The sequence below is a fragment of the Macaca thibetana genome, chromosome X (genome assembly GCF_024542745.1).
Source record: "Macaca thibetana thibetana isolate TM-01 chromosome X, ASM2454274v1, whole genome shotgun sequence".
Lineage (NCBI taxonomy): Eukaryota > Metazoa > Chordata > Mammalia > Primates > Cercopithecidae > Macaca > Macaca thibetana.
Window position 1 is genome coordinate 147,244,090 of NC_065598.1, and position 6,870 is coordinate 147,250,959.

The following is a 6,870-nucleotide window of genomic DNA, read 5'->3' on the forward strand; positions in this document are numbered from 1 at the left end:
AGTGAGCACATGACTTCACTGCAGACCCCAGCACCAGGACCACCCCAGTGTTCCTGGGCACCAGGTCAACCCTTACAGACCCAGACTCCAGGCCCTCCCGACTGCCAGGTCATTCCACAGGTACCCAGTCTCCAGAAAGATCTCCACAACCTAGGCTCCAGGCACACTCCAGTGCCAGACCCACCTCCATGGCCCCAGGCTCCAGGTCCAGTGTTTAGAACTAATAAGCCAATGCAGTAAAGTTGCAGGAAACAAATTCAACAGGCAAAAGCAGTTAATATTTCTATAGAGTAACAACAAACTCTCTGAAAAAGAAATTAAGAAAATAATCCCATTTACAATAGCAAAAAAAATTAGGTGTAAATTTAAGGTGGTGAAATATCTGGACACTGAAAATCATCAAACATTGATGAAAAAATTAAAGAAGACAAAATAAATGGAACTATATCACATGCTCATTATTTGGAAGAATTAATATTTTAAAAATTTCCATACTATTCAAAGTGATATACAGATTCAATGTAATTCCTATGAAAATTCCAATGCCTTTTTTTAGAGAAATAGAAAAAAAAATCCTAAAATCTATATAAAAGCACAAAAGACCCTGAGTAGCCAAAGCAATCTTGAGGAAGAAGAACAAAACTGGAGTCATCACACTACCTCATTTCAAAATATACCACAAAGCTATAGTAATCAAAACAGAATGGTACTGGCCTAAAAGTAGACAAAAGACCAAAGGAACAGAATAAAGAGATCAGCAACAAATCTACACATTTACAGTCAACTGATCTTTGACAAAGCAGCCAAGAACACACAATGGGGAAAGGATATTCTCTTCAATAAATGGTGCTTGGAAAACTGGACATCCACTTGCAGAAGAATAAAATTGGACACTTATCTCACACCATATGCAAAAATAAACTCAAAATGGAATATAGACTTAAATGTAAGACCCAAAACTGTAATATTCCTAGAAGAAAACATAGGAAAAAATCTTCTTGACAGTGTTCCAGGCAATACTCTCTTGGATATTACCTCAAAAGGACACAACACAAAAGCAAAAATAGACAAATGAGGCTACATGAAATAAAAAAGCTTCTGCATAGCAAATGAAATTATCAGCAGAATAAAAAGATTATGGAATAGAAGATGTTTTAAAACCATATTTCTGAGATGAGGTTAATATTTAAAATATATTAGGAATTTAAACAACTCAATAGCAAGAAAACAAATAACATAATTAAAAATGGGCAAAGGACATTTCTCAAAAAAACACGTACAAATTGATAGGTGTAATAAAGTATGTTCAACACTACCAATCATCAGGGAAATGCAAATCAAAACCACTATAAGATATCACCACACCTGTTAGGATGGCAATTATCAAAATGACAAAAATAAGAGCTGGTGAAGGTGTGGAGAAAAGAGCACCCTTGTACACTGTTGATGAGAATATAAATTGGCAGTTTCATTGTGGAATACAGTATGGAGTTCCCAAAAAGCTAAAAATAGAACTACTATATGATCCAGTAGTCCCACCTCTGGGTATATAACCAAAGGAAATGAAATTAGAATGTGGAAGAGATGTCTTCATTCTTATGTTCATTTGAGCATTATTAACAATAGCCAAGATATGGAAGCAAACTGAGTGTCCATCAATGGATGAATAAAGAAAATGTGATATACATATATATAGTGTCCATTTATATATGATTATATATTATATACACATATACGTGTATATATTGTATATGTATATATGTATATACACATACATATATAATGCCACTATTCAGTTTTTTAAAAAGAAAATCCTCTAGGTTGCAACAACATGTATGAACCTGGAGGACGTTATGTTAAATGAAATAACCTAGGCACAAAAAGCCAGATACTGCATGATGTCACTTACATGTGGAATCTAAAAAGTCAAACTCACAGAACCAGGCAGAAGGATGGTGGTTGCAGGATAGGGGTTAGGGGAAATGGGGAGACATTGGTCAAAGGGTACAAAGTTTCAGTTATGCAAGATGAACAAGTTCTGGGGATCTAATGTACGGCATGGTGACTGTAGTTAATTGTACTATATATGTACTCAAAATTAACTGAGAGTAGATTTTAAATATTTTCACCTCAAAAAATTGTAACTATGTGAGCTAATGGATATGTTAATTAGCTTTATTGTGGCAATCATTTCACAATGTATACATATATCAAAACATCACATTGTGAAATTTTTTTTCATTTTAATTACTTTCTTTTTGTGAGTTTTTTTTTTAAATTATACTTTATGTTCTAGGGTACATGTGCACAACGTGCAGGTTTGTTACATATGTATACATGTGCCATGTTGGTGTGCTGCACCCATTAACTCGTCATTTACATTAGGTATATCTCCTAATGCTATCCCTCCCCTGTCCACCCACCCCACAACACACATTGTGAAATTTAAACATACATAATTTTTGTCATTTATACCTCAGTAAAGTTGGAAAATAAATGAACTAATACACAGAGACTGGGGAGAGGGAGGAGTTACAGGCAAAGAACAGAGGAATTTTAGAGCAGTGAAACTACTCTGTATAATACTATAATGGTGGATACATAGCATTACACATTTTTGTCCAAATTCATAGAATGTGCAATATCAAGAGTAAATCCTGTCTGGGTACGGTGGCTCACAGCACTTTGGGAGGCTGAAGCTGGTGGATTGCTTGAGCCCAGGAGTTCAAGACCAGTCTGAGACACATGGCAAAACCCCGTATCCACAAAAATGAGCCGGGCATGGTGGCCCGTGCCTGTAGTCCCAGCTACTTGGGAGGCTGAGTTGGGAGGATCACTTGAGCCTGGAAAGCAGATGCTGCAGTGAGCTGAGATCTTGCCACTGTACTCCAGCCTAGGTAACAGAGCCAGATCCTGTAAACAAGCAAACAAACAAACAAAACCACACAGAGTAAATGTAAATTATGGACTTGAGGTGATAGTGATGTGTCAAAGTAGGTTTACCAATTGTAAGGAAAGTATCACTCCGATGGCAGATGTCGATAATAAAGAAAGTTTTGCATGTGAGGAGGCAGAGGGTATATAGGAACTCTGTACCTTCTGCTCAATATTACTGTGCACCTAAAACTGCTCTAAAAAATAAAGACTATTTTTAAAAGTCTAGATTTGCTATATGGATATCAAAGAGAGCAGACTTCGAAACAAAGTCTTAATACTTATTTATTGCTAGATATATGAAAAGAGATTTCATAATAATAAAATATTTAATTCATGAAAACGACAAAATAATCAAATGTGATGAATAACAGAGCTTCAAAATATAAAATGCAAAATTTGACAAAATTAGAGAGAAAAAATCTGCAGGCTGAAGTGCAAATTTTAGCATGTCTTTCTCAGGAAATGATAGAATAACTGAGCAAAAGAAAATAGTAACAGAAACACTACAGTGAGCAACACTCTCAGCAAATTTGAACTTATTGGAATTTATAAAATAGTACACTAACAGCTACAAGATATACATTATTTTTTAGAATTATGGCATATCAAATATGAAAGAATATTACTGGGCCAAAAAGTAATTCTCAAGATTAGTCAAAATACTGAAATCCTACCACATATGTTATCTGACAACAATTCATTGAAATATTGTTTTTTGTCCAAAAGAAAAGAAAGCATAAGTTCACAAAAAGTTTCATACAATACACAATGAAATACTATTCAACCTTAAAAAAATGAGAAAATTCTGTGATTTATGACAACATGAATGAATCTGAAGGACATAATACTATGTGAAATAAGCTGGCCACATAAAGACAAATACTGCCTGATCTCACTTATATGTAAAATCTAAAAATGTCAACTTCATTGAAGCAGAGAGTAGAATGGTGGTTGCCAGAGGCTACAGAGTGAAGGGGGAATAGGAAAAGTGGAGATGTTGGCCAAAGGATACAAAGCTTTAGTTAGAAAGGAAGAATAAGTTTTAGTGATCTATTGCATAACATGATAACCATAGTTAATAATAATGTATTCTATATTTTTTGACTGCTAAAAGTGGATTTTAAAATTCTCACCTCATTAAAAATAAGTAAGTGAGGTGATGAATATGTTAATTTGCTTGATTTTCTAGTTCTACAATTTTTACATATATCAAAATGTCATACTGTACCCCATAAATAAATACAATTATTTGCCAACTTGAGATTTTAAATGGGGAAGTAAAAAAAAAAATGTATGAAAAAATATTTAAAACTAAAAAATGATTATATTGGTCAAATAATAAACACTTAGAAAGTACAAAATTTTTAAAATCCATAATTACACTTATAATTGTACATTAAGTTCATAATTTTATATATACAGTCATCCTCGATATCCATGGGCAGTTGGTTCCAGGACCCATCACAGATACCAAAATCCACAGATGGTCAAATCCCTGACCTAAAACGGTATACTATTTGCATATAACGTATGCACATCCTTCCATATACTTTAAGTTATCACTAGTTTATTTGTAATAGTTAATACAATGTGAATGCTATGTAACTAGTTGTTATACTGTATTGCTTAGGGAATAATGACAAGAAAAAATATCTACATGTGCTCAGTACAGACACAACCATCATTTTTGTTTTTCAAATATTTTTGATCTGCAGTTGCTTGAATCCATGGAGGCAGAACCCACAGATGCAGGGCCAACTATATTTGTACATGAAAATTCAAACAAATCTACAATATAATACCAATATTAATAAGTAATATAGCATAGAAGGTCAATATACAAAAATCAATTGTGTTTTAGTTATTAGAAACAATGAGCGAAAAATGAAATTAAAAGAACAAGACTAACAACAATAATATCAGAGAGTAAATGGCATAGAAATACATTTAACAAAAGATGCACAATATCCAGGCCATGCACACCCAGGAGAAGGAGCAGATCAAGACCCTCAGCAAGTATGCCTCTTTCATCGACAAGGTATGGTTCCTGCAGCAGCAGAACAAGATGCTGGAGACCAAGTGGAGCCTCCTGCAGCAGCAGGAGATGGCTTGGAGCAACATAGACAACCTGTTCAAGAGCTACATCAACAACCTTAGGCAGCAGCTGGAGACTCTGGGCCAGGAAAAGCTGAAGCTGGAGACGGAGCTTGGCAACATTCAGGGGCTGGTGGAGGACTTCAAGAACGAGAATGAGGATGAGATCAATAAGCATACAGAGATGGCGAATGAATTTGTCCTCATCAAGAAAGATGTGGATGAAGCTTACGTAAACAAGGTAGAGTGGGAGTCTCGCCTGGAAGGGCTGACTGACAAGATCAACTTCCTCAGGCAGCTGTATGAAGAGGAGATCCAGGAGCTGCATTCCCAGATCTCGGATACGTCTGTGGTGCTGTCCATGGACAACAGCTGCTCCCTGGACATGGAAAGCATCATCGCTGAGGTCAAGGCGCAGTACGAGGAGATCGCCAACCGCAGCCTGGCTGAGGCTGAGAGCATGTACCAGGTCAAGTATGAGGAGCTGCAGAGCCTGGCTGGGAAGCCCGGGGATGACCTGCGGCGCACAAAGACTGAGATCTCCGAGATGAACTAGAACATCAGTCGGCTTCAGGCTGAGACTGAGGGCCTCAAAGGCCAGAGGGCTTCCCTGTGGAGGTTGCCATCGCAGATGCAGAGCAACGTGGGGATCTGGCCATTAAGGATGCCAACGTTAAGGGATGCCTCCGAGCTGGAGGCCACCCTGCAGCGAGTCAAGCAGGACATGGGGAGGCAGTTGCATGAGTACCAGGAGCTGATGAACGTCAAGCTGGCCCTGGACATTGAGATGTCACCTACAGGAGGCTGCTGGAGGGCGAGGAGAGCCAGCTAGAGTCTGGGATGCAGAACATGAGTATCCATATGAAGACCACCAGCGGTTTTGCAGGTGGTCTGAGCTCGGCCTATGGGGGGGCCTCACAAGCCCCGGCCTCAGCTATGGCCTGGGCTCTGGCCTCTGGCTCTGACGCGGGCTCCAGCTCCTTCAGCTGCACCAGCTCCACCAGGGCCCTGGTTGTGAAGAAGATCTAGACCCATGATGGGAAGCTGGTGTCCGCGTCCCCTGACGTGCTGCCCAAGTGAACAGCTGCGGCAACCCCTCCCTGCCTGCCCCTCCTGCGACTTGCCCAGAGCCCGGGAGGGAGGCCGATGTGCAGGGAAGCACAGGGAACAGAAGACACACCTGAGGCTCAGCCCTAGCCCTCAGCCCACCTGTGGGGGAATTTACTGCCTGAGGACCCCCCTTACCCATGTCTCCAGCTACAAAACAATTCAATTGCTTTTTTTTGTCCAAAATAAAACCTCAGCTAGCTCTGCCAAAAAAAAAAAAAAAAAAGATACAGAATCTTTAAAGCAACCAGAGGAATAAAAGACACTACATTTACAAGAACAACTGGAAAATGGAAGGCAGATTTCCCAAAAGAAACAATGTCAGTCAAAAGGTAATGTTATAACATTTTTTAGGTTCTAAAATAAAAATAAGCACACAGAACTACCAACATAGAATTCTACACCCAAAGAAAATATTATTCAACAATGTGGGTGGAATAAAGAGGCTTTCATATGAACAAATATTAAAGGAATTCCTCACCAGCAGACCAACACTGAAAGAAAGCAAGACAAAAACAAAGAAAATTCTTCAGTCTAAAGGAAAATTATGCTAGATGGAAACATGAAAATGCAAAAGGGCATGAAGAACACCAGAGAGAATAAATACATGGGTAAAAGTAAATATATATTTAGATTGCATAAAACGGTAATTAGAATATTTTGTACAGTCTAAATTATGTGCAAAATGAAATGTGAAGTGAAAATACATGACAAAAATAATGCAGGAGGGTG

The 6,870-nt window shown here is 38.1% G+C and overlaps 1 pseudogene; it reads left to right on the plus strand.

The window, feature by feature from the left end:
* The first annotated feature begins 4,894 nt into the window (after positions 1-4,894).
* LOC126945933 (keratin, type II cytoskeletal 8-like) lies at positions 4,895-6,111 on the plus strand (annotated as a pseudogene).
* The last annotated feature ends 759 nt before the right edge of the window (positions 6,112-6,870 follow it).